Source organism: Euprymna scolopes, chromosome 7 (genome assembly GCF_053919585.1).
Source record: "Euprymna scolopes isolate OS-2025 chromosome 7, ASM5391958v1, whole genome shotgun sequence".
Taxonomy (NCBI): domain Eukaryota; kingdom Metazoa; phylum Mollusca; class Cephalopoda; order Sepiida; family Sepiolidae; genus Euprymna; species Euprymna scolopes.
Window position 1 is genome coordinate 158,133,299 of NC_136488.1, and position 25,076 is coordinate 158,158,374.

Consider the following 25,076-nt stretch of genomic DNA (forward strand, 5'->3'; position numbering starts at 1 on the left):
ATCATTGAATTAAGCATTGTTTTTTTTTTTTTAATATTTTCACACAAAAAATATGATCGCAAAAAATATTTTACTTTTTTTTAGATTACAGGTTTCGCATAATTGTTATATATATCCCATTGATTACTGTACACGCAATAACCCTTATCCCGAGTGGCTTCCAGGCCTTGGTAAGTGGTGACCTAGATGTAAAGAAAAATGTAAGATTCTAATATTGTTCTTGCTTGCATGAATGTGAAACTTTCGACGTAACATAATTTTTATATAATCTTGAAAAATAAAACAAAATGTTTTAATTTAAATGAAGGAACATAGAAAAATAATTGAATTAAAAAAATGGTATAAATTATACAAACGTTCACGATAAGAATGTACGGATGCACAGCTGGGGAAAAAATAGCATCCTACCTCCGTTTAACTACCTGATGTCATTTTCAGACAGCCTTTCAACTCTGAAATTTGGGGTTTCCGTATAACATATGTGACAAGGACTTCGTTTTGTTTTGGTTCAACGAAGCGAGAATCTCTCACTTTTGAGGGTTTAATATTTCTCGCTTATGGGTGCTTTTAAGGATTAATTATTTTTGTACAAACAAGGTGGGTTTTTTTTCTATTTAATTCAATATCTTAGAACTTTACTTACTAATTATATTTGAAATAGACCCAGAAGTTATATCGCATAGGATTAGCAAATCTCTCGACGGTGGCAATCTTTCTAGGGCAATTGCTCTTGACATATCTAAAGCCTTTGATAGGGTATGGCATAAAGGTTTACTTCATAAGATCGCTAGCTATGGTATAGCTGGAAAAGTCTTCTCAATTATTAAATCATTTCTTTCTGATAGGTTCATAAGAGTAGTAGTTGAGGGGCAAAAATCAGAAGCTCTCAGTATTAATGCCGGTGTCCCTCAGGGATCCATCCTGGGCCCAACTCTTTTCCTGATCTACATTAATGATCTTCCAAATCATATCCTTACATCATTTGTAGACATTTATGCTGACGACACTACCATTTATGGTACCACATCTAAAACAGTAAACGAGCAAGTACTCTCCAATTCTCTCTCCTCTGATCTTGAGCATGTAGTACAATAGGGAAAGGAGTGGCTGGTTACTTTTAATGCATCTAAAACCAAGCTTCTCTCTTTACATCATCAACATTTTAATCCACATTTGTCATCAATTGAAATGAATGGCTCTCGTCTTCAGGAGGCCTCAAGTTTTGACAAGCTTCTGGGCTTGACCATTACTCCTGATCTTAAATGGAACACGTATATCAAATCTGTTGCCAAGGCCGCTGGAAAAATGGTGGGATCTTTCTATCGATCCAGTAGATATCTCACTGCTGATGCTATTCTCTATCTATATAAGAGCCAGGTACGTCCAAGGATGGAATACTGTTGCCACATCTGGGCAGGAGCTGCTAGAAAGGACTTGTCCTGCCTTGATAGAGTTCAAAATAGACTTCGTAGCCTCGTAGGAGATGTCCTTTTCTCCTCCTTACAACCTCTATCTCACAGAAGAGATGTTGCGAGTTTGTCTCTGATGTATCGTTATTTTCATGGAAAGTGTTCAACTGAGCTTCAATCTATGGTCCCCCCTCGCCAAACTTTCACAAGAAACACTCGTCTAGCTGTAAACACTATCAATAATTTCCCCCACTCTTTATCTGTGCCTAAACCTAAACATAGATTCCATGAACAAAGCTTCTTTCTTAGAACTGCACGCCTGTGGAATTGTCTTCCGTTTTCCTGCTTTCCGGCTGACTACAATATGGTTGTGTTCAAGTCTAAGGTAAATAAGTTCTTGATGAGCCGTTCCATATAAGTTATTAAATTTACCAAATTTTCATTACTAATGATTACTATATTGACCAACTTCTACTGTACACTCTTTAACCCTTATCCTTGAGTGGCCTCTGGGCCTTGATAATGTGGTGATGCCTTTGTAAAAAAAAAAAAAAAAAAATCTTTTGTTTATCTTTCAAAGGATTTTTACAATGAATTTATTTAACTTCAAAATTTAGCTGAATTTGTTAGCTCGCCGTGAAAAAAATGTTCGTAACTTTTTTTTTCTTTTTTCATGTGTACAAATATTTTTTTTCCTTTTGGAAATTAACTTTAGTATGTAATCTTTTAAATACAATCAAAAATAGTTGGAAACCTACAAAAGAATTTATAAACCAGCTTTTAAAACTATGTCCCGCTATTTTGCCCGTACCTACTACTAGCCAATATTTGATGTAGGTTTTGCGCGTATTGTCACTCGCTTTCATCCGTTATCGTAAAATCTTATAGTATTCCTAGGAGAGTCGCATCACACAACAAGACATATTTGCCGATGGTAGCACGATTTTCACTCAGTAATTATTCTCTCTTCTTCTTCTTCTTCTCCCAACGAAACCGGGAACTATTCTAGATTGGTCAGAATTCTAACAACAGCACCGTTCGTGTTCAGCTTTTACTAACATACGTTTATCGTTACTACTTTCGTCAACTACGCTTGAAATAATGATCCGTCCCTCATCAGATTCAAACCAGTTTTCATTGGCTGCTTTTATCGTCATAACACCTACACTTCGTGCACGATTTTTTTTTCTGTTTTGTCATCGTACATACTTATCCGGTTTCATTTCTTTACAAACTTTCATTACGCTAACCCATATGCTTTCATTTACACACTGCGTTCTTTAATCCTACTAAGCCTTCTGACATACTACTTAAATATAGTCATACCCAATAGTTGGCAGATTCACAAACCTGTGCCGTGGTTTTTATTGCGAGAAAAATATATGTAGGCATTAAATTTTATTTACTGTTGTTCAATATTATTATATTGAACAACAATAAAAAAATATTATATATATATACGATATAATCACAAAGTTAAGCAACGCTGAGCCTATTCAGTACCAAATGGGTGACCAATTTGAGAATTCCAGGCGCTGTATGTAAGAAAATGTTGACACCTCCCTGCAAGAGTTGCAAAAATCTAACGTTGCCATCTCCCCTAACGGGGATATACATACGACTGAGAACTGCTTGTGAATTTCATGCTTCCATAGAATTTCCTCCTTTGGCGGAAGCCGATTAAACCCGCATAGGATTAGTGCCGTTTCCATATTCCATATTGTGAGAATTTTGAATTGGTTGACTTGCCGAGGGTAGGTCGGTGGGGAAGAAAGGAGTGCTGGTAGGTGTGGCCAACACGGCCGGTGGCCCGCTGGCCCGTTAATCAAAGAACCTGAGTGCCTATTCCTTACAAGTTAAATAGACATTCCAGTCACGCGTGAATCTCGTTGACTGAGAGTTTGAGTAGATAAAAAGGGGTGACCGCTCTACTGTTGTTGTAGTAGTTGTTGCTGTCTTTTAGACAAATTACACTTCGACCATCGTTACCCATTTGTTACTTTTACAAGGAAAGACTGCTTGTAAGCAACGTCAACATTTCGTTGCAAGACTTAAACCGTCTTTTCTTCCCCGCCCCCCTACTCGTCGGTATGCTAATTCCAAAAATATATAATATTATTATATGATGAATCTTTTCGAGATAAAATCTATTAAGAAGTACATATGCTTGTATGGAGAAATATACGTTTTAAATATGTAAGTATTAACTACAGTTATCCTATATGGTTCCAAATACGGCAATTTTTGCGTCATATTGGATGACTTTAGCTAATGTGTACATATTTAAATCGTGTATTTCTCGATACAAACGTGTGTATTTCTCAATATATTTTTATCTTGAAAAGATTCCTCATGCAATAATATTTTACAGGCAAAACAAAACATTTTACTGCCTACACAGATTTTTTTTTCTCGGAATAAACTCACTAACTGAAAGAAAAAAAAAGAAACAAACAAAAGAGCAACAAAAAAGAGCCACGAAGTTTCTTCAATTCCATTTTCTTTCAATTCTTTCCTTCGAAAGAAACGTTTCAACTACTTAACTGCTAGGAACAGCAACAAACTCTTCTTTTTTTTTTTTTTTTTTCTCATAATAAGGCTGGTCGAAACTTTTCATGTTGTATAGAAGGGTTTTGAAACGGCACCAGACGGGGACGTATGCTGGATAGCAGGGTTTTCTATAACGTGGAAGGAGAGTATATATCCTGTACATATGTGTAACGAATGTCTTATTGAATATACGTCGGATCTTTATACATATATTTACGTGTGATCACCTTGTTTTCAAAATGTCACAAAAAAAACTTATTTGGTATATGTTCATAAAAAATGACAAATAAGGGACGAATAAATATCTTGCCAGAAAAAGGAAGACATACCTTCACAAAAGGGACGAATACCATTCTATCGGGTTACAACATTCAGCCAATTAGGGAACACACTTGGCCTATCTTTAATCTTGTTGGACAGAAAGCTGCAACGAAAATTTTATCACAAACAACAGACCTCTGGTCACTTTTCGGCAACCTTTATTCCAGAATGTTGTCCCCATCTTAAAAAGGTAGAACGCTTATACAGTCCTGTCTACATCTTAATTATCGGTCTTGCCCCTAACTTTCTAAGGCGTCTCTAAACGTATTACGTAATGTATCTACGTAACCAAAAATCCATGCCTGGTCTTTTGTCACGTATCTTTGTTTATTAAAATGAAACATTCCAGTAGAATATTATTATGCATCATTCTAAAAATGTTATTATTTTACATATTTCTGGCTTAATTATTTCTACATTCAATTCCAATCCTATTTCAAAACATTCTTCCGTTTTCAAAACACTTTGTTATTTCCATAAAGTGTCACCATTTCAAATGTTGGTCACTCACCTCTCTCTCTCTCTCTCTCTCTCTCTCTCTCTCTCTCTCTCTCTCTCTCCCTCCCTCCCTCCCTCCGTGACAGTCGATGTTGCCCGGGTCGTAATATAATATTAACGTCTGTATTTTATACAGAGTTAAAAAAAAAAATCTCTCAGGCGGAAGGAAATTCTGGAACTGATTTTAAAATGCGCGTGAAAGGGCGAAGTAATTTCATCTCTAAACACGCAACCTTTTCCTTCCTCCTTTCTCTTGGTATACTACTAGAGTCCTCTTCCATGCCAGACAGGGAGAGATAAAGAGAATGACACATAAGAAATGACATCGAGCAAGAAGTGCAGACCTCTTCACTTCACTCTGAGGCTGCTTAATGGCTGAAGGGTTAAGAAAATTAAATTCTCTGTCTGTCTGTCTGTCTGTCTGTCTGTCTGTCTGTCTGTCTCTCTCTCTCTCTCTCTCTCTCTCTCTCTCTCTCTACTAATAGAAATTCTGTAATCCGTTAGGTCGCGGGTTAAATTATTTCAATCAGAAAAAGTGAGTTTGCAAAGACAGATGAATATTAAAAAAACACACACACAATTACCTCTCTCGCGTGCTCTCTCTCTCCTTCTCTCTCTCTCTCTCTCTCTCTCTTCCTTCCCCTCTCTGTCTCTCCCCCTCTCTCTCTTCCTCCCCTCTCTCTTCCTCCCCCTCTCTCTCCCTCTTTTCCTCCCTCTCTCTCTCTCTCTCCCTCTCTTCCTCCCCTGTCTCTCTTTCTCTCCCTGTAGGGCATGCTTTATTCAGGGAGCATCAATATAAATATACTACAAAATACAGGTTACTGCTTTAGAGGAAAACTCCCAGCTAAATAACTATCTCCGCCCCGCCCCCCCCCCCAAAAAAAAGATGCGACTTATGTTTTTAGTTGATTACATGGAAACACCCTGAAAGACTTTGGGACGAAAAAATGTTTCAGAAACTACTACTAATACTGCTGCTATTTATTTATCTATTTTGTAAAAGAGAAGCAACGATTCCGGCTCAGTTTCCATGGTGAACTTGACACCTGTGCAAAAATGATTCTCGGATAGCGACTGATGCTGCCAAATATCTGTTTGTTGTTGTTGTTGTTGTTGTTGTTGTTGTTGTTGTTGTTGTTGTTTTTTGTTTGTTTTGTTTTGTTTTTTGTTTTTCAGACTGTCTACCTTTAACTCTTTTGCACACGGTCTTATATTCAAGAAAAATATTTGGGGTGTGGTTCTCGTTAGACGTCAAGGGAAAATAAGGAGGAAATAAAAACCGGAAAATGATTTAAGAAATAAACGAAAACAAAAAGTCAAGGACAGGTAAATGTTGCCATAACTTCTCTCATTCTAACTTCAAGCTCATTCTTAACCTTTTCCATTTTCGCTTAAGCGTTCCCTTTTTTTTTTTTTTTCTTTTTTTCCTTTTTCAATTCCATTTGTTTGGCACTCCTATGTTTTGCGAGATTGTTTTCGTGTAACTCGGTTTTTATCGGCGTAATTCGATTTTTTTGCCAAGATATAAAATTACGTGTTTTCTTTTACAGCGTGGGTGCGGGTAATCCCCCCCCCCTACACACATACACAAATCAATAATGATATTCGATTTTGTCTTTTAAAATTAAATTCAAACCAGAAATTACTTTCGAAATCATTTCTTCTTCATACTATTGGAATAAATTAACCTATCAATCGATATATTTTTTTTTTTTGTTTCAGCCGAGATATGTTCATCTGAATATATATATGACTACTTCATTCAATCACATAAATTAATATACGAAAGTATAAATTTATGCGTAAACTTTAAGTATTTACATAAACAGTGCTCAATACGTAGGTAGAGCTAGCTAGTAAGTTATAAAATATATATATGGCAATTAAGCTACATAGAATATTCCGCGTTTCATCCACGCTAGGATTCATCAGGCTTATGCACAGAGTTGTGGTAGTCTCGCGTTTTTATATACGCACATTCTATTGAGTTTTTAGTTAGCCAATCAGCTTTCTAATTTCCACCGCACCCTTCCTAATCAGCCAATGAGCAGGCGCTTGCAGGACAAAAGCCCAGTTGACCTCCGGTTCACCCCTTCTTTTGTGTGTGCTATTTTTTGCGGGGAGCGTAGATATCTAGCGTTCTGACCCATTTTAAACTAGGTTAAATGTGTTTTGTTAGTTTATATATATATATATATATATATATATATATATATATATATATATATAGAGAGAGAGAGAGAGAGAGAGAGAGAGAGAGAGAGAGAGAGATTTCTCTCCTACAGTTTAATAGGTCTTGGGGTTCTCTAAAGTATAGGATAGCAAATTTTTCGTAAAGGCATAATCTACATGGATCGTCTAAGTCTCTACATGTGTTTGCCTGTCTTACTATTTTCCATTCAACTACCGGCGAATGTCCGCTTTCTTTGAGTTCCCAGTATTTGTTTGCTAGAGTTGTTTTCATTCGGTATATTTTTATTCTTGAATGTATTTTTGTGGTCATAATATCGGGCTTTAAAAAACACATTTAACCTAGTTTAAAACAGGTCAGAACACTAGATATCTACGCTCCCCCGCAAAAAAAATAGCACACACAAAAGAAGGGGTGAACCTGAGGTCAACTGGGATTTTGTCCTGTAAGTGCCTGCTCATTGGTTAATTAGGAAGGGTGCGGTTGAAACTAGAAAGCTGATTGGCTAACTAAAAACTCAATAGAATGTGCGTATATAAAAACGCGGGACTACCACAACTCCTTGCATAAGCCTGATGAATCCTAGAGTGAATGAAACGCGGAATATTCTGTGTAGCATGTGTGTGTATGTGTATATGTGTGTGTGCGTGTGCTTGTGTGTGTGCGTGTATGTGTGTGTGTGTGTGTGTGTGTGTGTGTGTGTGTGTGTGTGTGTGTGTGTGTGTGTGTCACTATGTACACTTTTTTGCGTTGGCAAAAGTGTGTTAACTTTGTTGGTGTTTATTCCGATCAATAAATTTTTGTTTGAGCCGAGATATGTTCATCTGAATCTAAAAGTTAAAAACCGCAAGAACTTTCTTGTCGACCTGATATTTTCTTTGTACAGTAGAACCCTCGGGATACGGTGGCCCTAGGCTACTTGGGGGGGGTTCAGGTTACGATGTGGAATACGATGTTTTTCCGGTCCCTCGTTACGGTATTTTCCCCGCCCTACGTTGTTATTTATAATGTACTAGCAAGGGGTACCAGGCGTTGCCCGGGTGTTTGGAGGTGTGTGTGGAAACTCCGGAGGGGGGGGGGGGTAAAAAAAGTAAGTATGAGGATCGAACCCGAACCGTTGAGGCAAAGTTGTAAATTAAAGTGTGAAAAAAAAACGTGCGACGTTAACCATTGCCTCACCGCGAGATGCTAACGGAAACACGTTTGAATTTATTTAATTACTTGGATTTGGCAGGTGCCCGTTTTAATGAGTTAATGATGTCAAGTTTGGCTGCGGGATTTTTATTTTCTCAAGATGTTATAGGAAAAAGACTAACCCACATGCGGCGAGCGACAAATGTTGATTATTTATCTTCCCGAAATCGAGCAAATTAAATAGACAGGCGAGCTTCGTTGTTAACTGTGAGATATTACGATTTATATGTGATATAAAAAGTTTTAAAAAGTTGTGAAGCGAGCGACCGCTTCTCTGAAAGAAGCCTTTTGTAGACATACAGAAAAAGCGAACACACATACATACATTTTCGCTTTTATATTTATAGATTATACACTTTACTGTATCTTGTTGCTAATTTTTAATGCCGTATCCCGGGGTTCTACTGTATTTTCATTGCAGGTTGTGTTCATTTACTTTTTTTTTTCGTTTAAATTAAGCAAATACTCAAGGTAATCATTTATTTTCAAACAAGTCTAACATGAACAACGATACAATGAGTCAGCAGAAAGAACCGGAAGTTGGTGACATTTTAGAGTATAAACGCATTAATTACTTAACATCAAATGAAAATAAGATAATCGCTTTCTAACAAAAAGCGCAAACTAAAAATATATTTCTTCTTCCAATTTATTAAAAGCTTTATGTTTACATGTTTTGCTTCCAAACAAATGTAGTTTAACTTTGTCGGGTTGAAAAGATTGATTTAAATATACATATACAATACATAACTATAACCAAAGGCAAAAATAAATTACTTTTCAATAACTATAACCATATTTATAAATATATTTAGTGCTTTTAACTATAATCATATTTAAAGATATATTTAGTGCTTTTAACTATAATCATATTTAAAGATGTATTTAGTGCTTTTAACTATAATCATATTTAAAGATATATTTAGTGCTGCGGCCTCTTGATTTTTCTTCTTTTTTTTTAGTTCTGTTTAGTTAGTGCTTAGAAATTTTTTTTTTCTTTTAGAGCGAGTAACAAAATTGGTATTAGTACTTTTATGGGCCTCCTTGATTTGTATTAATGCTTGTAGTAGTGCTCTGAAGGCTTCCTGCGTTTGTTTGTTTTTCACTCAAAAAATGTTTTCTCAAGGCAGTAAAACAAAATATTATCTTAAAATCACTTTTTATTTGGAACATTTTTTTCTCTTACCCTTGAAAGGCCAACGGGTAGTCAAGAAAAAATCCGCTTATAAATTTTATGTATAATGTTGCATTTACAGTTTGTTTGTTGTTGTTTTTTTGGGGGGGTCCAGTATTTTGTTAACTGTAATAAATGTGCAACTTGTACTTGATATTCATTTCCTTATACTATTGGTAACTAGTATGGCATGTGTTCTGGCGTTGCTCGAGGGGAAATATAAAAGAACGATTTAACTAAAAAAAAAAATGAGAACAGCAACACCTTTTATGTCTGTCTCTGACCACCATTTGGCCACCACCGATAACAATCAACGATTTGTCTCACGTGACTTTAATTAACCAATTAATCAAAACCATTAACAATAAAGAGAACCATCTGTCTCCAATATGAAAAATACAATTCGGTGCTTATGTTTACGTCAACTCTGAATATTTACCAACATTACAATATTTTTTTCTTTTTCAGTTTTTTTTTTTTCAAAGTAAAATAAATGTTGTTTTATTTATTTATTTTGTTTGTTTACTAAAATTTTATTTTTATTTTTCAAAATAGAAATACTGTTAAAGCGTAGTAATTGTTTTGATGTTACACTTTCGTCAATGGCATATCTAAATGATATCTTAATATTTAAATGATGATAAATGATATCTTAATATCTAAATAATATCTAATATCTCAATATCTAAACCACGAAAATGCCAACTAGTATAAAATGTTAATTTTTTAAACTTTAAATATGAATATTGATCGAAATATTTTCGGGTGTCTGCTTTTTTCTGTAATGTCTGTATATATTGATTTAAAAAAAAAAAAAGAATGAGATAAGATTAGACGGGAAGTAAACAATCTGCACTTCCGTTTATGTTTGGGTGGACATTTTTGCTATCGTTAGTTAAGATCGTTGTTTAAAGTCGTTAATCAGTAGACTTGGCTGTTGTCTTGAACACCTGACAAAAAATACAAGACGATTTTTATCGCTTGGACTAAAAATAGCATTACATGTTTTATTTAGCAATGTCAATATCATTCTCTCCTGTTAACTCTAAAAGGTCAAAAACTACCAGAGCAGACTTAATATAATTTTGCAAACTTTCGAAGAAGATTAACAAGATGTCGATTAATTAATTAGTTAATTATAATTAGATACTAACAATTTTATTATAATTAGATAAATCTCTTCTTCTTTTTTTGTTTCTTTTTTTTTTTTTTGTATTTTTTTTAAATCGGACTGTCTTAATTTAATTTCATACTAGCAGACCACCCGGCGTTACCTGGCCATAAAATACACTTAAATTTGATATTTTAATTTATTCAGATTTCATATTTATTAATATACTAGTTGAGAGCCCGGCGTTGTTCGGTCGCACAATATGCTTAAACATGATATTTTAATTTATGTAGATTGCGTATGTATTATTATAGAATCAGTTCTCTATTGAATATTATATATTACGAGGAATAATTTGCCCGGTGGACTGATTCGCGAAAAAAAATTTAAAAATAATAATGATAATGTTGTTCATCAAATTCCGTCTGTGTTTGTTTACAATATTACGTCAGCTGATATTTGGGCTTAACGATCTTAAAAAGAGTCTTTCTTCTCTAATAGTTAAAAACAAAAGAAGAAATTTTACAGAAGAATCTTTTACGTTTACACCGGTGTAACCTTGGCCGGTGTAATTTAAAATATCCCCCTGTAAAAAAATCTTTTATCTATGAGAGAAAAAAGACTATTTTTAAGATTGGATATTTTGATTTTCGATACTTATCGGATGAATTTCTGTACAAAACATATCTTAGAATACTGCCAGACGTATAAATTACCTTTGTGTAAAATTTGCAAAAGATAAGTTCAGCCGTTTCGGAACCTATGAGAAAAGAACTCTCTCTCGCGCGCACACACGCACACACACACACACACACACACACACAAAGTGACTTTTTATATAATGGTAGAGATGGGGATAGAGGTGTTAATATCATTCTCCTCTGCTAACTCTGAAAGTTTCAAAACTACCAGAGCAGACTTAATATAATCTTACAGACTTTCGAAGAAGATTAACAAGATGTCGATAAATTGATTAATTAATTATAATTACGTACAAGCAATCTTATTATAATTAAATAAATCACTGATTTTTTTTTTTTTTCTTTTTATATCGGACTGTCTTAATTTAATTTCATACTAGCAGACCGCCCGGCGTTGCCTTGCCGTAAAATACACTTAAGTATCATATTCTAACTCATTCAAATTTCGTATTCATTAATATATAGCCAAGTTCTATATTTATTATTATATTGTACCCAGTATATAGTAGTAGTTCCCGGCATTACCTAGTCGTAAAATACGCTTAAATATCATATTTTAATTCACGCAAGCTTCGTATTTATTATTACGCCTGCCAAGTTCCATTTTTCTTTTCAATTTTAACCCCTTACTTTTACCGGCTAGAAACTAAATTGAATTTGTTCCACGGGTCCAAATCCCCTATATATCACTTTTTTTTTTAAGTCTGTAGGCCAAAAATTGACAGAGGAGTTTTGTAGAGACCGTTCCTCACACAGACAGACATCAATCGGTGATGGGAGTTAATCGTTCGTCTTGTAAATAACTGTTATTTCATTTACCGGTCGAATTCATATCGAACTTAATGAAACTTCTTTAAGCGATCGGTACCGGAAATAGCAACTAATTCGTAATTTCCTAAATTGCACCGGTGTAGCTTGCGAACCAGATTTCCGTAAATGTCCGCTATAGTTCGACTAGAAACTAACGCAAACCGCTGGAATATGCATTTTATTGTTTGTGGATTTTTTTTTTATTTTTTTTTTTTTAGTATTCGATAAGTGTTATTTTCTGTTTCGTACCGTTTTTTTTTTTTTAATTTGATCGGCGCTCGGTATATTCCGGCGGTTTACGTCGAGTGCCGATCGAAGTCGAGCGGACATTTACGGAAATCCGGCTTGTAAGGCGCAACAGTACCTCCTAAATTATACACCGGAGCTGAAACTGAACAAGGGTCGCCATATAAGCTCTTGGTATTCTCATGAAGTTTGGAGATATCTTTATTGAATATCATGTGTCCCAAGAAGTCTTGGGAACATATACCAGAAATAAATCATGCGAAATAAATCATACACTAATCACCATGACCATGCAATCCCCACAACTACATACTTAGAAAACGCAACAGTTAAACCTGACATAATGATAAGGAATAATATGAAGGTAGTACCAACTCTATTTGAAGTAAGTGTGTCCACTGATGGCGGCCTAAACAGAGCTGATGGGTAAAAAAAGAACTAAATACCGAGGTTTTATGTATGGCATGAAAAGAAATTGAAATCTTAAAAAGATTTCAATAATTCCAGTAATCATAGAAGCCACTGGGATTGTGGAAAAAAATTTGTAAAAAATACTATCTGCCGAATATATCCGATGAACCAAGTGTAAGAGAGATCCAGATAATTCCATTCAAATGGAAAGTTATAATCTAAAAACATATCTCGGTTGGAGCTCCATCCTCAAAAAAATAAAAACAAAGAGAAAAGAAAATTGACAAAAAATAGACAAATACAATAACAAAGTTTCAGAAAAGCAATGCGATTTTAAGGGGGTCAGCGCAGGGGGCACCTTCGTTGCATTAGACTTTTTATTTTAAACTATCTTCATCCCAAATAAGGCAAATTTCCTCTGAGATGTAAGGGGATACTGTGAATTTGGATACTATACCTACAGGAACGTTTAAAGTAGAGAGTTGAGCAGCGAGATGTCTGTTCACGTTACATTTAAAATTCTGCATTTTAGTAAAGTCGAAGAAGCAGGAAATAGAGAAGGAATTCCAAAATCTAGCAGTTCAATGGAAGAAACCTTCAGAGTGGAAGGTTAAGAACATACTCATTAAAAGAAACCGTTTCTTCAGGAACAATGGCACTCTAAGGATTAGGGAGTCTTTTGTTACTAAGTGATACTCTAGTAATAAGAAGATTTGAAATGTAATCTTCAACAGTTTTTTAGTACATGCACATGTAAGTGTTTATCTATTTATTTCATGTTTGTAGAAAATAAATAATAAATAAGTATTAATAATGAGTAAGCTTAACATCCAATAGATATGCTTTTATTCCCGAAAGAAAAATACAACAACCATGTATTTATATAAAGGATCTGCCTCACAATTATACTTTTCTAACGTCACACATATACATGCCATATTATTTGTTTGTTTGTTTGTTTGTTAGGGAAGTCGGGCTTTTGTATAGGGCTCAAAAATGTCATGCCTTGGGATTATCTGGTCTGCATGAAGTCCTTCTTATTGGTTGCAGATATTTGTTAACTTTCAAGTTTGTGGGTTTTACCCCCATACCAAAATTTGCAAAGCTCAGCAATTACATGTGAAGTCAATTGAGGTTTGGCAAAGAAATGCTACAGAAACAACATTGCCACTTCAATTCCATTGGTTTTGTTCAAGTTAAGTGCAGAGAAGTCGAAAGGTTAAGACTGACAGGTTTCAAACTTGTTGAATTCGATTCACAGACGCGTTGCACCTGCATGCTAACAGGGGTCACGAGACACGTCAGTGTATTTTAACAGTATGTTACGACTCCACACATACACCTAAAAATAAATAAACGACTCACATGCGTTTCTAAAGTTAGTTAGTCGGGGAAATCGCAGTCAAATAGTCAAAGACTTCTTTATTCAGAATGTGAGAATCTTGATTCAAGATGAGAAAATGGAAAAAGAAGGCATCGACCAAGAACGGAGTAAAAGGTATGTGTCTTATGATCTCCGTATAGATGACACACATACACACACACACACACACACACACACTCATGACTGTATACACACATGTGCACACACAAAAAGAGTTGGGGTTCGTGTATTGATATTCATATTAAAAAAAAATACTTTTCTATTTATTTAAAAAGAAAATACAACTTTGTTATGTATGGGTCGTGGAATTGCATTCATCTGCAAAAGGGCTAGCTAATTTGTATATTTCATTTTAATTAATTCCCTATTAGTTTTTTACGGTTTCTTATGCGATGAGCAATTTTAGTTAACTATTACGTGTAATTATATTCATACAGATATTCTACGGGATATATAATTGTGTAATATTTGCATAAGAAGGTTATAATAAACGCAAACCTCTTTCTATATATATATTTATGTATGCGTATATATATTTGTTTAAAAATGTTGCCTACCAAACTACTCTGTCAGTTTTGGGTCTACAGACATGAAACTTCATATATAGAGCATTCGAACCCGTTCAAAACTTTATATTTGAGTTTTAGCCGGGAAAATCGACAAAAAAGTGTGAAAATTAAAAAAATGAAATTTGCCAGGTGAAAGTCGGACGACGGCATTACAAATTTTCGATTGACTAGCCTTAATTTAAACCTAAACTACTTCCGGTTTGGCGATGGACGCAACGGCAAAGACGTCACTTTTTTCACGTTCTTCTCCTCCTTCGCTGTACAAAATCGAACCTACCTGCCTACTACCACTTTTTTCTTTTTTTTTGCTCAACACACACCTCCAAACACACGGGCAATGCTAGGCACCTAGACTATTATATAAAAAATATTGTAACAATATATATATATATATATATATATATATATATATATATATATATATGTGTGTGTGTGTGTGTGTGTGTGTGTGTGTGTGTGTGTGTGTCTTATGAAAATGTACACTTTTGCAAATATTTTCTATTTTTGTGCATACAAATCTTTTTTTTTAACCAGTAGCTCTTTGTTTGTTAAAATATAACAAGAGATCATTTATAAAGGAATAACATTTTTGTTAGATTCAAAAGTCCAAGATTTTATTCATCTTACCAATCATTTTTTCCAAAACAAAAAAATTCGGCACATTTTACAGACCTGTTTCGTTCATGAGGAACAACTAATATTTGTATGTCAATACTGGATATTTCCTCAGTGGACTCATCAGAAAAGATAGAAAGTTATCAAAGAAAAAAATGCATAACGATGTAATAGGTAAAATTCAGAAAGAACCAAAACAACTCATATCGAACCATTTCGAGTGGGCCACGATCTTGATAGAACAAGCTCTGACTTTGCCAACATTAAAAGCCGACTTATTGTATAATTTTCCCACGTGTGGGTGCTAATAAGAAATTACTTATGGATACAGGTTTCCTTATCAAGCAATCAGGTTAGGATATGAATATGTAGTGGTGCGAATGTACATCTGCCTGTAACAGAGTGCGAACGCGTGTATGCAGCAATAGTTGTATGCAAATGACCGAGCCATACGCGAGGGGACGTCACAGCGAGAAAGACAGAGATATATGCGTTACTCAGCTGGGCCGAGAGCGAGAGGGAAAAGCGTGTCCTAAACATGGTCAAACAAAGACAGAGTACCGCGTGTTCGACATGGCAGAGTCTTGTAAGCGCATTGGAGTATGAGAAAATTTATGAATATAAGACAAGACGTTATTTTGGAAGTACCTGTATATAAATGTATGCTGTTTCACTGAAAAAAAGAGTGAATCGAATTTTTCCGTAGTCTTTGTTTCCTTGCGATGGTGTGTACATGTTAACATGCGTGTAACGCTACATGTTTGCATTCACTGCACAGTCGTTGAATCGTTGTGCTGGTCCAAAGTCTTTGCTCGATTTCGGCACTAGTTGTGGTGTCAATTGTATGGTCTCATTTAGTGCTGCAAAGACAAAATTCTCCATGTAAATAAATTAAGTTTAAAATAAGTAAAAATGATTTTGTTTCTTCGACATTAATACCAGTTTTCTTCTACTTAACAACAAACTTACAGGTAAGAATTTTTAGCCCGACCAAACCATAAAACATGTCGAACCGAACGCAATGACTCACATCTCTCCCACCCTCCTCCCTCTCTCCCACTCTCTCTTTCTCCCCACTCTTTCCCTCTTTCTCTCTTTCTTTTTTCTTTCCCTCTTTCTCTCTCCCTGTTTCTCTCTCTCTCTTCTTCTCCCTTTCCCTTTCTCCCTCTCCCCCTCTCTTTTTCTCTCCCTCTCTCTGTCCCTCTCTGTCCCTCTTTCTTTCTCTCCCTCTCCTTTCCACTCCCTCTCTATTTCTGTCCCTCCCTCTTTCCCTTTGTTTCTCTCTCTGTTTCTCTCTCCCCCCTCTCTATCTCTCTTCTTCTTCTTCTTCTTCTTCTTCTTTATCTCTCCCTTTCTCTCCTTCTCCTTTCTACTCCCTCTCCATCTCTCTCACTCTCTCTCTCTTTCTCTCAGAGGCACACAACTCTCAACTGACCATAAGAATAAAATCCAAGACAACGACAATAGCTCGACAAATCCAAGTAACGCAAAAAAAAAAAAAAAATTGTTTATCTTTCACCAAAACTTCAAATATAACTTTGCTATTTATTTGTAAAATAACATTAAATTAGAATCGAATTTGCAGTAGTTATTGATTGTTGTGCTAAGAAACGCCGAAATCTTTTATGCTATTTTTACTGCATTCTCGAAAGAAAACTTGATTGTACGTGTCCATTAAGCTTTTTTGTTTTTATTAAATTTAAATATTAATTAAAAATAACTTGTAACAATGTTTTCTACCTCATATCTCTCTTTTGTTCTCTACTGTCTCTGTCTCTCTGTCTGTCTGTCTCTCTCTCTCTCTCTTTCTTTCTCTCTGTCTTTCTCTCTCTCTCTCTCTCTCTCTCTCTCTATATATATATATATATATATATATATATCTTTCGCTTTCAATCTCGCTTTCTTTCTCTCTCCCTCTCTCTTTCTCTCTCTCTCTTTCTTTCTTTTTCTCTCTCTCTCTCTCTTTCGCTTTCTCACTATCTCTCTCTCTTTCTCTCTGTCTTTTTCTCTCTCTCTCTTTCTTTCTCTCTCTCTCTTTCGCTTTCACGCTATCTCTCTCTCTTTCTCTCTCTCTCTCTCTCTCTCTCTCTCTCTCTCTCTCTCTCTCTCTCTCTCTTTCTCCAAAAGTTGGTGGCCGTTCAAAGACTTCGTATATTTCATTGCCATTGAATCTTCTCTTTGTTTCATTTGTCGCAACAACAAAAAAAAAAAAATCAAAAATGCATTTATTGCTCTCACTTAACCTTACCACAGAATTCTATTTTTGTAAACAATAAACTTTGATAAATAAATCGTTTTACGATTCATTCGTGCAGAAAACCTTAATGGCCATGCACAAATATTTTTTTGAAATGTTACACGATTAAAAGAAATGAAACTAACTCATTTACAAGGTCATTATCATTTAGTCTTTTATGAGAATTTCGTGACAAAACAAGCAATAATTAAAACGATCAAACGAGATATATTTTTAACTTATGTATTAACAAGTAAAAAGGTTAATTAGATTTATGAACTTTACTGTAACTTATAAAAAAAAATGTACTATACATTTTTTTTGTAAGTTTTGGCTCAAGGACGCGCGAATAGAATATCTCGGTTCTCCTCATACCGCAACATTTCAATTAATAAAAACATAATTTGTTGAATTTGTACAAGTATATCTATTTTCGTTTATTACACATTAAAATTAAATACTTTTACGTAATGTGTCTGTCAGTTTACTCTCCGAATGTTGAATGGAAAGAGTGAGTTTGATTTTGCACCTCATTTAGGGTGCCTTTATATTGTCATCGGCTCTAATCACCAACAATGGAGGTCACGGTGGTCTAGTGGTTACCGAAATGAACTGACGACCTGGGTGTTCCGAGTTCGAATTCCGTTCTTTCCACAAAAATCACTTTTACGTAAGATTTTGGCAACCTTCACATGGTACCTCCCGTAAAATTCACGAATGTATTTCTAGAAATAATTCTGACTAGAAAAATATCAGAGAAACCAATGCTAACATTGGAATATTTGAATTCATATGATATGATGATGTTCGGTGCGTCTTGTGAGTTCAGAGTCAATGATAAGAAAAAGAAAAATAATTGTTCCCAAACCCCAAGTGTAATGTGGATCCAGGAGACAAGCGCCTGCGTGTTTGTGTGTTGTGTGGGTGCGTAAGAGAGACGGACGAAAAGGAAAGACTTACCTCAGGGCCGGCTCGGCGTCGCCGACCGAAAATAGAGAAAGAAAGATCAAGATGGCGGCCGCCGTCTTTTGTAAAGGATGATATCTCGCAAAGTCACATGAATTCTCGCAATATGCAAATTTAGCCGGTCTGCAACGGCCATAAAAGTGGGTGATTGAAAGACGTTGGGAGAGAGATGATTGACTCGGTCGGGAATCGTGTTGCTGTTGCTTCTCGTGCCGTGTGGGTGTGAGCATATCTTACCGTTGTTGGGACCGTTCTGAGTAACCGATTGTTGGGTCCATTCTGAGTAACCGTTCGCGTACATCTAGGTACCTTGCTAGTTGGATTCCGTGCAGAACCGGTGTTTACTGGTTATTGAATTGCTTTACGTTGCTGCAACATTATATATCTACAGAGGGCGCAGGAATTTTAAAGGACTTTCCTTACACATTTTCTACAAGCTATCTCGGCTATTTGGCCTCTAGGACTATGACCGAGTCGAAATCGACTTAAAGCTCATACCCGAGTTTGATGGGTCCACGTCCATTGTCGACTGGGTTGAAAGGGTCGAGCTGACGTGCGACCTTTGTGAGGTAAAAAGGGTACACACTGTGATTCCCCTGAGATTGGCTGGAGGTGCCTTGAGTGTGTATCAGCAACTCAGTGCTGCCGAAAAGGGAGATGTCACCACAATTAAAGCTGCACTGTACAAGGCATTTGCCATGGATCCTTGTACGGCCTATGAAAAATTTGCTTCCCGAAAACTTCTACCGGGGGAAAGCGTGGACGTTTTCTTCGCAGAGTTAAAGAAACTCGCAGTCCTATTCGGTGGAGGGGTGTCGGAGCGGACGCTCGCGTACGCGTTTGTGGCGGGCCTTCCCACTCGGGTGAAGCAGCTACTGAGAGCCTCAACCAGCATTTCAACAACGCCCATGGAACACTTGATGGAACATGCTCGAGCCATCATCAAAAATGAGGAGAACCTGGGGGAACCAGTTGTGATGGCGACACAGACAGGCCAGATTGGCACTCGGGAGATTCCAAATCAGAACCCTGCAAGCAATGGGAAATGTTTTCGCTGTGGCCGACGTGGACATTTTGCAAGGAATTGCACCAACAGGGGGCGTGTGCGCTGTTTTAATTGTGGCGGTTTGGGGCATCTAGCCCAAAACTGTGCGGGAAACGTATCAGAGGAGAGGACGTCAGCGCTGCCCTGCTCCCCGAGCAAAATTTGAACAAGGCGCAACCAATGATGACCGTCTACGTAAACAGGATATCCTGCTCAGCACTTCTCAACTCAGGCTGTTCGCATACTATAGTGAGCGCCAGGCTGTGTCCAAGTTGGACTAAGAGAAAGATCAAAGTCACCACGATAGGAGGCGAGACCAAGACATGCTGTGGAGCTGGAACTGTCAAGATCTACACGGACACCGGTGCAGCCACTAAGAACAATGTGCTCGTGACCCAAGGAAATCTCCTGGGATTTGACCTGTTGCTCGGATACGATGCCATCAAGGCGCTGGGGGGAGTCGCAATTCATCGGGATGGAAAAGTGCGATTCTTGAAGGCCCCAGTGTGTGCAGCGCTCCACATCGATCGGCCGGATTTTACAGTGGACTATGACTCTCACAAGAGGACCTGGATTGCATCTTGGAAGTGGACCGAGGGAAGGGCACCGACTAAACTCAAGAATGGGGTTGCAGAGTACCCTATACCCAGTGAGGCCCGAGCAGAATACGAAAGGGAACTAAAGGCGTGGATCCAAGATGGCTGGTTAATCCCCTACCCTGAGGACAAGCTTGGGCCTCCCAAGAGTCTAATACCTTTGATGGCAGTAGTCCAGCATAACAAGTCGAAAGTACGGCCGGTGCTGGACTATAGGGAGCTTAACAAGCATATTGAAGCCTACACTGCCGATGCTGACGTATGCGCCAGCAAGTTGAAGGAATGGCGTCAGAAAGGCACTAATATCTCGATATTGGATTTGCGAAAAGCCTATTTACAGGTGCGAGTTGATGAGACGTTGTGGCCGTTCCAGACAGTTTGGTTCCAGGGGCAGAGGTACTGCCTTACACGCCTCGGCTTTGGCCTAAATGTGGCACCACAGATCATGAAGACTATTGTCAACACAGTATTGTCTCAAGAAAACCCCATGAGGGACTCAACGTCAGCTTACATTGATGACATATACGTCAATGAAGATGTACAGTCTGCATCGTGGGTCAAAGAAAAGTTGGCTCAGTTTGGTCTGGAATGCAAGAATCTCGAATGTTTGACGGAAGGAGCACGTGTATTGGGATTGGATGTTTTTGAAGAAGATGGCACCCTACAATGGAGGCGTGGCAGTGAAATTCCAAGCATCCCCAACATCGTTACAAGGCAGACCATTTTTTCTTGGTGTGGAAAACTTGTTGGTCACTTACCGGTCTGTGGCTGGCTCCACGCAGCTGTTGGTGTAATTAAACGCAGAGCAAATTTAACAACCACAGGTTGGGATGACATATCCGATGATGTCCTACTAACTCTGATGATTAAAGAGACACTGGAGAGAGTGAACAAGAAGGACCCTGCCTGTGGGCAATGGTGTGTTAACGGAGACAACATAGGTGTGTGGGTTGATGCCAGTTCTTTGGCGTTGGGAGTATCGTTGGAGCAAGGAGGAAACGTGTTCAAAGATGCACGTTGGCTGCGGCCCGTAACAGATTCTCAGCATATCAACCTGGCAGAGCTGGACGCCGTTGTAAAGGGGATAAATCTGGCCCTGCAGTGGCAGTCTAAGAAGTTGACCTTGTACACAGATTCTCTCTGTGTCTACCACTGGGTGTCTGACACACTTTCAGGACGGACACAAATCCGTACCAAGGCAGCAAGTGAAATGTTAATACGGAGAAGGCTAGAACCGCTAAAAAACCTGGTATCTGAGTATGGGCTATCACTGAGCGTCACTCTGGTGCCATCACATTGTAATCGTGCTGACCAACTGACCCGAGTACCTCACAAATGGTATGAAGCCGTGAAGATGGGAATGGAGATTACTGCTCGATCTTGTGCAGTTGCAATCGACGCATGTCAAATACAAAAAATTCATGCACAGAGCGGACATCCGGGTATCAAGAGGACCCTTTATTTTGTGAGGCGCATATACCCAGCAGTGACCAAGATGGATGTCAGACAGATCATCAGAAATTGTGAGGCTTGCCAGTCTATTGATCCTGCACCAGAGCGATGGCAGAAGGGTCGATTGGAAGTTGAGGGTGTGTGGCAGCGGCTGGCCATGGATATTACCCATTACAGTGGCAAGGCCTTTCTAACTCTCATTGATTGCGGGCCTACGAGATTTGTGGTATGGCGGCAGATGACTAGACAGGATTCGGCAAATGTTGTTCGCCATCTATCATCCATTTTTTCTGAGCAAGGTGCGCCGGAAGAGCTCCTGACTGACAATGATGCAGCATTTTGTAGCCAGCAAGTCCGGCAGTTGTTAGATGAGTGGGGCGTCCGACTACGGTTGTGATGTGCGCATGTGCCGTCAGGAAATGGCATTGCTGAAAGAAGCCATCGTAGCATCAAGAGAATTGCTGCCAGGAAGCGATGTACTATTACGGAAGCCACATATTGGTACAACATTATGCCAAAGGACGGGACATCTCCTTCAACCGCACCTGCAAATGCTATTTACACATACCGAGTCGAAGTGAAGGGAATCAACACTACGCAGCCAGCCGACAAGGGAACATGTAACAGATATGAAGTGGGAGATCCAGTGTGGGTGCGGCCCCCAGAAAATCGGTGCACCGACAAGTTTAAGCGAGGACAAATATCTGGAGTGATTAGCCAGCAGTCTGTTTTGGTCGATGGAACCCCACGACATGTGCGAGATCTTCGCCCAGCTACCGAGGCGCGTCACATAACTACAGAAGAAAGCAGTGAAGCGTCCAGTGATGAGCTGCCGATACACGGATTTAGTGAGCCCCCTTCAAAGACTGATAGCGATACTGCATCTGATGAGGCGGAACCAGATCCAGAGCCCGAATCTGAACCAGTGAATGTACCTCTTCGCAGAAGCACATGCACTAAAAGGCCACCCCCACAATGCTCCCTATGTGATCATCAGATCAGGGGGGAGTGTAATGTGCATTCAGGAGACAAGCGCCCGCATGTTTGTGTATTGTGTGGGTGCGTAAGAGAGATGGACGAAAAGGAAAGACTTACCTCGGGGCCGGCTCGGCGTCGCCGACCGAAAATAGAAAAAGAAAGATCAAGATGGCGGCCGCCGTCTTTTGTAAAGGATGATATCTCGCAAAGTCACATGAATTCTCGCAATATGCAAATTTAGCCGGCCTGCAACGGCCATAAAAGCGGGTGATTGAAAGACGTTGGGAGAGCGATGATTGACTTGGTCGGGAATCGTGTTGCTGTTGCTTCTCGTGCCGTGTGGGTGTGAGCATATCTTACCGTTGTTGGGACTGTTCTGAGCAATCCCCTATTAGTTTTTTCGGTTTTCTCATGGGATAATCATCTAGAGTTAACTATTACGGGTAATTATATTCATGCAGATATTCTACATGATTTATACTTGCATAATATTTGCGTAAAATCTTTCCAGTAAACAAAAAAAATTGTTTCCATATATATATTTATGTATACGTATATATTTTTGTTTAATCTGTTAGTCTATCTAGCTATCTATCTCTCTCTCTCTCTCTCTCTCTATATATATATATATATATATATATATATATATATATAAAGGTGAACGTGTCTGTCTGTCTGTCTGTGTGTTTGTCTGTATACATTTCTCTACACAATAACTGTCAATTTTTAGTCTACAGACTCGAAATTTGATATACAGGGTACTGAGATTTGGGAAAATCTATGTGATCGGTTTTCGGCCAGAAATTTTTCTGTTAAGAGGTCAAAGCTCAACTATTTGACCTTTGAGATCTCTACCAAACTCCTCCGACAATTTTGGGTTTAAACACTTGAAATTTTAGATATAGGTTCCTTGGACATGGATCTAACTTATTAACTTGATTTGAGCCCAAAACAATAAATGTTAAGGGGTCATAATAGGGGGCAAAGTTTAAAAAATTGACCTTTTTTTGTTTGTTTGTTTTTTTTTGTTTTGTTTTTGTTCAGCATACACCTCCAAACACCCAGGCAAGCCGGGTACCCATGTTAGTATATATATATTTGCAAACTTGGGCTCAGGTTCGCTCAAACAGAGTACTTCAGCTTTCCTTATATCACAATATTTCACTTAATAAAAACATAATTTATTGAATTTATAAAACTATATTTTTTATGGTTTAACTAACACTTTCTCGAGCAAATCCAACACTCTGTTGTCAAAATTTCCAACTCCACATCTCGACACTCTGTTGTCAAAATTTCCAACATCGCAACACGACACCCTTCAAGTTTTGCACACGACTACGAATGTAGCATGCTTTCTTCCAACTCGATTTCCCGTTCGCTTTACGTCCGTTTTTATTTACCTGTCTCATTTGCATAGAAACGGCGACAGTCTGCGTCGCTCATGTGACCGTCAACCATAAAACCAATTTCACCATCTTAGCTTTTCTTTTTTTTTTTCTTGTTACACAACCGATCCTTTAAAGTACACATACATGTCAGCCAAGTAAGTTACGATTTTCTCTGCACGTGTGTTGTTTATTACACATTTTTTCTTCTACAAATTTTTATTAATAATCTTTTTAGTTAAACTTTTGGTAATTACATTTACTTGGAAAAAGTCAGCTGTTGTATGTTTTTTTGTTCCTGTTAATCTTTCGTAGATATAAAAGGGGATAAATATATAATGCCCAATGCATAAGCGCAGCAGAGTATATTTCGTGCAAATATATTGCCGTGTTTTTCCTTCGTATGCTCTCAACTCGAAAGCCTCATCTTGCTGCTGTATTTCCCTTTTTTTTTTTTTTTTTTTAGTGCGACATCTACACCTACGCTAGTATCCCAACTTATGTGCCACCTGTAACGACTGGTAATACAAGACACAAATTAGCATTCATTTTTTGGTCGGAATTCGTTTGAGCTCGAAGTATGACCTGCGTAATGATATCAACAGAGGTAATTGGCGAACGAAAGATGAGCACATAGTGTAATATTTTGTTGTATGTTGTTGTATTTCTACATATAATGTTTTGTAACTCGTTAAATTCCCTTACATAACAATTGTAGTCGCCACGTAGCAGTCAATTATATGGCACATCCCTCTTGTTAATAAATTGTTTACTGTTCCTCTAGTGTTCATTAATTGTTCATAGGGTTATGGCTGTTTGTTCGCTTCAAATACGAAATTGTACCAGGCTCCCCGATATCACAATAATTGTATTCCACGAACGACACACCAACAATCGGAGATCTATAAAAGTGTTTTTAAATGAGAAAGACGTATATGCTATTTGAACCGAATGTAGTGTTCATTACAATAAAATCGACCGTAACTTTTATTTCGTTCGCGTGTCTGTTCCATGAGTCGCTCGCGCTGTTCTCTGCTCCTGGAAACAAACCTTTCTCAACACAATAGATGCAAGTCTCTATGTTTTTGGGTTTTTTTTTGGGGGGGGGGTCTGGGCAAACGAGTACTTATTCAGCCATTAATTTTACCACGTCGAACCTGCGTCACCGATTCGTTGCCTTAAGGGAGAAGGGGCTCTTTATCTTGCTAAGATAATGGAAACTCCTGTATGG

General features: G+C 37.7%; 1 long non-coding RNA gene across 8 annotated transcripts in view; it reads left to right on the forward strand.

The window, feature by feature from the left end:
• LOC145280105 (uncharacterized) overlaps nt 1–25,076 on the forward strand; it is a 124,349-nt gene that overhangs the window by 73,638 nt on the left and 25,635 nt on the right. For 3 of the 8 annotated variants that reach the window (XR_013868544.1, XR_013868545.1, XR_013868543.1), the window contains exon 2: nt 5,955–6,104. The exons of 4 other annotated variants lie outside the window; for them this stretch is intronic. This is a non-coding gene — a long non-coding RNA (uncharacterized LOC145280105). Of the gene's footprint in view, nt 1–5,954; nt 6,105–23,873; nt 24,004–25,076 lie in introns of those variants that run through there. One more of the 8 variants, XR_013868547.1, reaches the window with a different exon arrangement.